The sequence below is a fragment of the Engystomops pustulosus genome, chromosome 11, assembly GCF_040894005.1.
Source record: "Engystomops pustulosus chromosome 11, aEngPut4.maternal, whole genome shotgun sequence".
NCBI lineage: Eukaryota > Metazoa > Chordata > Amphibia > Anura > Leptodactylidae > Engystomops > Engystomops pustulosus.
Genome location: NC_092421.1, coordinates 46145938 through 46153566, shown reverse-complemented (window position 1 = coordinate 46153566; position 7629 = coordinate 46145938). Strand labels below are relative to the sequence as shown.

At 42.6% G+C, this 7629-nt stretch overlaps 1 protein-coding gene across 1 annotated transcript in view; it reads left to right on the top strand.

The window, feature by feature from the left end:
- Positions 1-506: 506 nt before the first annotated feature.
- Positions 507-7629, top strand: part of LOC140105741 (DPY30 domain-containing protein 1-like) — a 94087-nt gene continuing 86964 nt past the window's right edge. Inside the window, exon 1 of the mRNA XM_072129773.1 lies at positions 507-699. The gene's annotated coding sequence lies outside the window, so the exon portion shown is untranslated. The remainder of the gene's footprint in view (positions 700-7629) is intronic.

Here is a 7629-nt window from a genome sequence, read left to right as displayed (position 1 = left end):
GTACTAACAACAATACATGGGCACACCGCCACCCCTGCCCCTGTACAAGGCACCAGTGCAGAAGCCCCTAAAACGGTCTGTATTTTGGATTATAATAGGTACATTGGAGAGTTGGATTTGTCAGACCAGCCATAAAACGCCATGCTGAAGTTGAGGGTGTGGTACAAGAAGCTGGCCGTGCACATCATGCAGGTGGCACTGTATAATGCTTACGTGTTACATTGATGTGCAGGCCAGAGGGGAACTTTCCTGGAATTTCAAGAGTTGGCAGTCAAGCAGTGTATTTTTAGAGACCAGAAAAGGGGGGGGCTAGTACGCTGGAAGCAAGGCTACATCGAGCCTTGAACCAGGGCAGCACTTTCCAGGTAAAGCATCCCTAGATCAATTCTTTGAGGGGTGCCCTTTCCTAAAATGGCTCAACTACTCATTACAGGCATCGGTCACATGACCCAAAGCAGAGGAGACAGGCGGGAGACAGCCTGCACTCGGAGGATGGAAGCATCGGCACTCTGCAGCATTGAGGGAGAAGCATCCTGCAATGTGCTGCAGCCTGTGTATTAGTGTAGCAGGTCCTCCCCATAAACACTGCTACATCAGTCGAACAGGAGGTAAAGGGGGAGGGAAGAATATGTGATGCCCGGACCAGCTTCTACTCTGCCCTGCAGCCAGTGTCCTGATCTTCATCAGAAACACTGAAATGTATGTATGCTTCGGATGTTTATGTGAAGTGTGCTGTGCGTGTACGTAGGTGTGATGTCTGATCTATATGTGAACATTGTGTGCATGTTTAATTACATGTATAATGTATGAATGTAGTGTGTGTCAGTGTGTTTGCTTGCACAGTACTATGGTTTGTGTTAACCCCCCTCCCTGCACTGTATAATGAACTTACTCACACTGTATAACCCCTCACACTGTATAATGGCCCCCTCGCACTGTATAACCACCCCCACACTGTATAATGCCACTACACACACTGTATAATGTCCCCCCGCACTGTATAACCACCTTCACACTGTATAATGCCCATTCCCCTGCACTCTATAATGCCACCTCCCTTCCAATGTCTAATACTATATACTGTATAATGCCCCCCCTTGCACCATATTACACCCCCCACACTGTATAGTGCCCCCCACACGGTATAATGCCCACCCCCCCCCCCTTGCACATGCTCAAACAAATTGCACCCCCACCCCCTTTGCAATGCTCATACAACCCTAGATCAATTCTTTGAGGGGTGTCCTTTCCTAGAACGGAGTCACTACTCGGAGGTTTCTATTGCACTGGTACCTCAGGGGCACCTTAACACCAGTCTAGTGAAAAGGGTGCTCCAAAAGCAAGATTTCACTCCTTCCCTTCTCAGCCCTGCTTTGTGCCCAGCCTGTCAATTATTAGCACATACGTGGTATTTCCATACTCGGGACAACCCACCAATGTTTTTCCAGATTTATCAGGCTGTCTGAAAGTCAGAATATTTCTAGTTGTCCATGGCAACCAATCACAGCTCCCCTTTAAAATATTCATGAGCACTAGTAAAATGAAAGCTGAGCGGTGATTGGTTGCCATGGGCAACTAGAAATATTCTGACTTTCAGACAGCTTGATAAATCGTCCCCAACATATTAGGCACTAAAATTACATTTTTGAGATAAACACACATTTTTTACTCTGCACCATTTACTTTAAATTAGATTTTAGCCAGCATATTGGGTGTTAAAATGCTCACCACAACCTCAGATGAATTCTTTTAGGGGTCTAGTTTCCAAAATGTTATAATTTCTCAGGGGTTTCTATTGCACTGGTACCTCACGGGCCCTGCGAACATGATATGGCACTCCGAATCCAAACGTGTGAAAAAGGAGCTGGAAAAGCTAACTTTCACACCTTTCCTTTCTCAGCCCTGCCGTGTGCCCAACCTGTCAATTATTGGCACATGTTTGGTATTGCCCTACTCAGGACTACCCGCAGAATGCTTTTTGGGGTGTTTGTCTAAAGTGGCATGGGTTGGGTACAGAATATTAGCCACTAAAATGACATATTTGAGATAAAAACGCATTTTTTACTCTGCACCATTTACTTTACATTAGATTTTGGCCAGCATGTTGGGAGTTAAAATGCTTACCACAACCACAGATAAATTCTTTGAGGGGGCTAGTTTCCAAAATGGTGACATCTTTGGGGGTTTTGTACTGTTACTTCAGGGGCTCTTCAAGTACACTGTGGCACCACAAAACATTTGCACCCAAATTGGCCTTCTAAAAACGCAATAGTACGAACTCTGTTCTGGACATCGCTGTGCGACAAAACAGCAGTTGACATCCACATGGCAGGTATTGCTCTACTCAGAAGAAAAAATTTGGGGTGTATATTTACCTCAAATTCCTTCTGAATGTGTCCATTTTAGGGCTAAATGAGAAAAATCGTAATCAAAAATTGAAATTTCAGAATTTCAAATCCATTTTTGTTTGCTTCCGGAAAAAAAGATAAAAGGGTTACCCCCTTCCCGAGCCCTCTCCATAGCCGGTAAGTCTTTGCTGCATATTGCAGATCTTTGCAGATAGGGTGTTTTCACCCCGGCAGCATTGCCGGCGGCTTCAAAAAGATGGCGCCGCATGGGCCGCCATCTTGTCGCGGATCGTCACTCCATGATGACGTCACGGGGAGCAGCGATCCGTCACCATGGTAGCCTCGGGTGTACAGTAGTATGGCAGTATATGATAGGATGAATCAGACTACCTAGGGTTAGAGTACCCTAGAGAGTCTCAAAAATAGTAAAAGTAAAAATAAAAAAAAGTTTAAAAAAATTATAATAAAAAAAACCTAAAAATTGAAATCACCCCCCTTTCCCTAGAACTGATATAAATATAAATAAACAGTAAAAATCATGAAAACATCAGGTATCACCACGTCTGAAAATGCCAGATCTATCAAAATATAATAACGTTTTTTCACTGCGTTTAACCCCGTAACGGAAAATAGCGTCCAAAGTCGAAAATGGCATTATTTTGCCATTTTGAAAAATATAAAAAAAAATAATAAAAAGTGATCAAAAGGTCGCACAGTCCCAAAAATTATAGCAATGAAAACGCCATCAAAATTCGCAAAAAATGACACTACCCACAGCTATGTACACCAAAGTATGAAAAAGTTATTGGCGCCAGAAGATGGCAAAATAAAAAATATATATTTTGTACAGGAGGTTTTAATTTTTTTAAATGTATGAAAACATTACAAAACCTATACAAATTTGGTATCCACGTGATCGTACCGACCCAAAGAATAAAGTAGACATGTCATTTGGGACACAGAGTGAAAGCTGTAAAATCCAAGCCCACAAGAAAACGTCGCAAATGTGGTTTTTCACCATTTTCACTGCATTTGGATTTTTTTTCCCGCTTCCCAGTACATGCCATGGAATATTAAATACCATCACTATGAAGTGCAATTTGTTATGCAGAAAATAAGCCATAACACAGCTCTTTATTTGGAAAAATAAAAAAGTTATAGATTTTTGAAGTTGGTGAGTGAAAAATGGAAGTGAAAAAACTAAAGAAGGCCAAGTCGTTAAGGGGTTAACAGACTTCTTAAATGCTGATTTGAATAGGTTGAGATGTTAAGTTCATAAAATGGTTTTACTTGTGGGGGTATATAGTACAAAAGCCTTTGTAGGGCACTTCCAAACTGATCACCAAAAATGTAGCATTTTTCAAATTTCAAATCTGAGAAGTTGCTACTAAAACTTCAAACCTTCTCAAATCTGTAAAAAAAAATGGAAACATAAAACAAATAATGGAAATAAAAAGAAGACCAATGGCAAAAGGTTTCTACCAAAAAAAATTTGTGGTGTGACTTTTTGTCTAAAAAGTATAACATTTGAAACTTGAAAATTTTTCCACAATTTGTGAATTTTAACCCCGCAAAAAAGGAACGGTTCAATGAAATGACTAACAAATGACTACTGAAATGACTACTAACATAAACTACAATGTCTCACGAGAAAACAATCTCAAAATCACAGGGATGTCTTAAAGCGTTGAAAAGAGACACTGGTCAAAGTTCTAAAAAAAGGACCGAGCCTTAACGTACAAACAGGCTGCGTCCTTTAGGGGTTAAAGAGGACCTGTCACCCTCAAAAACTGCACTAGGAGCTTACTAGCCAAAGCAGCTCCTAGTGCTAAAACAGATGCAGCATTGGTACATTGTTAGTGCTAACCAACACTGCTGAGCTGTACAGTACAAACGCCGGACCGCCGGACCACTGCCTCTTCCCTGGACTGCCCCACTTGCTCCATAGGCCAGCTATTTGTTAGACACTCTAGGGTACATTAACCCTAGATGATCTGATCGTTCCTACCATATACTGCAATACTACTGTATTGTAGTATATGGCGTTTTTGCATTGGATTCATTACAATGAGACACGGTTAGACAAAGTGCAGGACTGCGCGAAACGGCCCGTCGCTGTGAGCGATGCCTTGTCATACCTCCCTGCCTTATGGTTGCTAAATAAAAGAAGATTCTTCGGGTGAGTGCTGCATGATTTTTTTCAACTTTTTTACTACTTTTATTCACGATTGCTGCAGTCAGCTGAGCACCGCCTTTGCACTTCAGATACACCCAGTTTGATGCCAAAAGTGCCCTTGCCACATCATCTATTATACACAGGTCTGGTAGTGCCGGTGCCTTCATTGTACAGTGGGAACACCATCCTAAGACTTCGCTAAGAATTTCATTACAATGAGCCATTGGGGGGGGGGGGGGGGGGGGGGAACAATCTGAAGACAGTTGGCCAATGCGCCGTCATGTTTTAAGCGCCGCCGGGGACTTTGCCAGTGGCAGACAATATGCAGCAAAGCCCATCTCTGAGCCCTCTTCATATACCCTTCATAGCTCTGCAGCTGATATATCCTTCACAGGACGTGAAGGGGTTAATGAAGACTATTCTAGTCTATAGACCCTGATAATGACCCTACGCGTTTGGCGATTGTCACCATCCTCAGGGGTCTCAATTTCTCTCACAGTTTCTTTATTATCTAAAAATTCTTTTCAGGTCAGACTAGATTGAATTAACAGTATATGACAAGAGGACGGACGATTAATGGTAGTATGTTTCTTATATTCATAACCACTTCCTTCCCTGTCGCTTACAAAGGAGCCCACACTAAGAACATTCACACCAAAATGCAGCCTATTCTGGCTATAGTTTCCTTTACATGTGATTTTTATTATTGGGAGGTCAATGTATTTTTGCAGCATTGTCACATGTCCTTTAAGAATGGTCCAGCATGTGATCTAATAACATCAGTGATTATAGGCAATTGTATTAAGGCTGAGAAGGTGTGATCCAAGCTTTTAGGGTTTATGGGTTTATTAATCACACCCTACTCCATATTACCCACTCTACTAAGCTTGCTTCAGACCCAATGGTCATTATAATGACTCAATGGTCATTATAATCACAAAGATTACTCCGTTGCAGTCAGTGATGTTGCTGACTGAAGGCTATAGTGAGCGTATATAAGCCACTTGCAGTTTCCACATGCATCCAGCTCCACACTGCCCACACTGAATGCTTATATTTACACTACTGATGTGACACTGACAGCTGCCTCATCTGCTGTACTGCTAGTTCTCGAATCACTGCTTGCACCAGAATCACTTTGGAGCCCCTGTGTGGTCACAGCACACCCATTCCCTCCCCAGCCTCCCTTACTGACTGGCTGGCTAGGAATAGCTTGATAGGCTAAGCTGGCTATCAATAACCTTCACAAATATATATCACGCTCTACACGGCGTGCAGCCGATATTAGGACATGCTGCCAGGCTTAAGGGTGTCGTTCCTTATAAGGATCCCCTTACAGCAAACCCCTTCCTATCCTCCAATGAGGAGGTAGGTCCGTGATGTTATTTATTATTCTATGCCGTGTACTGGGAAGCTGGAAAAAAATTCCAAATGTGGAAAAAATTTTAAAAATACGCATGTGCGTCACGTTCTTGTGGGCTCAGTTTTTACGACTTTGACTGTGCGCTCCAAATAACACCTCTGCTTTATTTTTTGATTCAGTGCGATCTGGGTGATTTATACAGGTTTTATTGCGTTTTAATACATTTTCAAAAATTCAACGAATGAGTACAAAAATAAAATTACATGTTCTGACGCTAATAACTTTTTCATACTTTGGTGTACGGATCTGTGAGATGTGTAATTTTTTGCGTAATGAGCTGTCGTTTACATTGCTATCATTTTGAGGTCTGTGCGAAATTTTTTTCACTTTTTATTCCATTTTTTATGTGATGTAAAATGGTGTAAAAGTCGCGTTTTGGACATTTGGATGCCATTTCAGTTCTAGGGAAAGGGGGGTGATTTGAATTTTTAATATCTTATAAAGTTTTTAAGCTTTTTTTTTCACTATTTCTTAGACCATCTAGGGTACTTTAACCCTAGTTTTCACACTGTCCAAAACATAGGTCCACTGTGATTCTTTGCGCATGATGAGGTTATCCCAGTCCCCACCACGCGCCTGAGGCTTGATGAGCTCTATCTCTTGGAACCACAATCCTCTTGCATTGCCACCATAATTTGCTGGACAAGGGCACGTAGCCAAATAGGCAACCCCCATCAGAACTGCAATTTATGAAGTCACTGATTTTAAACTGTCTATTATTGCTGACACTCATGAAGGTGTCGCCTGTTCGTATGTGACTCAGGTTCATCCCCCTGGTTATAGATGGAAATTCAGAGATTAAGGAGGCCGTTAGTTCATCTAATTTAAGAATTCACCAATAATTTTTGACAATCTCTCATTTCCCCATAATCCCAATGATGCAAGATCCTGCGTTGTCAGGGTCTTTCCGCCTTGGTGTGAGCAATGATGTTCTATCAGCAGCTAATGCTTGTTGGTACACATGTTTCAGGATTTTCGTAGGAAACCCCTGGTCCCTGAATCTATCCGTCAGATCTTTCGCTTTCTGATGGAACTCTGATATGGTGCTGCAGTTTCTCCTCATCCTGAGGAATTGACACCTTTATGAGTGTCAACAATAATAGACAGTTTAAAATCAGAGAATTCATAAGTTGTATGTCTTCAGGAGGTGATACTAGCCGACACCTGGGACCGGAATCTAAGTGGCGCCTGCAAAGCAGGATGGTCTTGCTGCGGCGGGGTGCCACCAGGTCGTTCCAAGTGCAACTAGCCTGTGGTGGCAGCAAGGTCGAGGTACCTTTGCAGGAAACAGTCTCGTGGTAAGGTTCAGACAAAGGGTGAGGGCAGGCGGCTGAGATGCAAGGCCAAGTCCAAGGGGTCAGCAACGGGGGGTCCAGGCAGAAGGGAATGGGAACACAGGAACGGACTGGAACACACAGGAGCACGGGAAGCTGGAACACGGGAAATCAGGAGCAGGAACACACAGGAACGCAGAAATACTGCAGGGGAGCTTTCTCAATGGCGTAGGCACAAAAATCCGGCAGGGTGTGCAGGAAGAGGCAGGCTTATAAATTTTCTGAAAATGGGCAGCAGCAATTAACGGTGGTGATGTCGATAGTTAAGCTTCCACAAATCCATCTGTACTGCTAAAGGAGTAGGCAGAGAAATGTGCGTTGAGGTTTAATGTAGAAAAATGTAAAGTT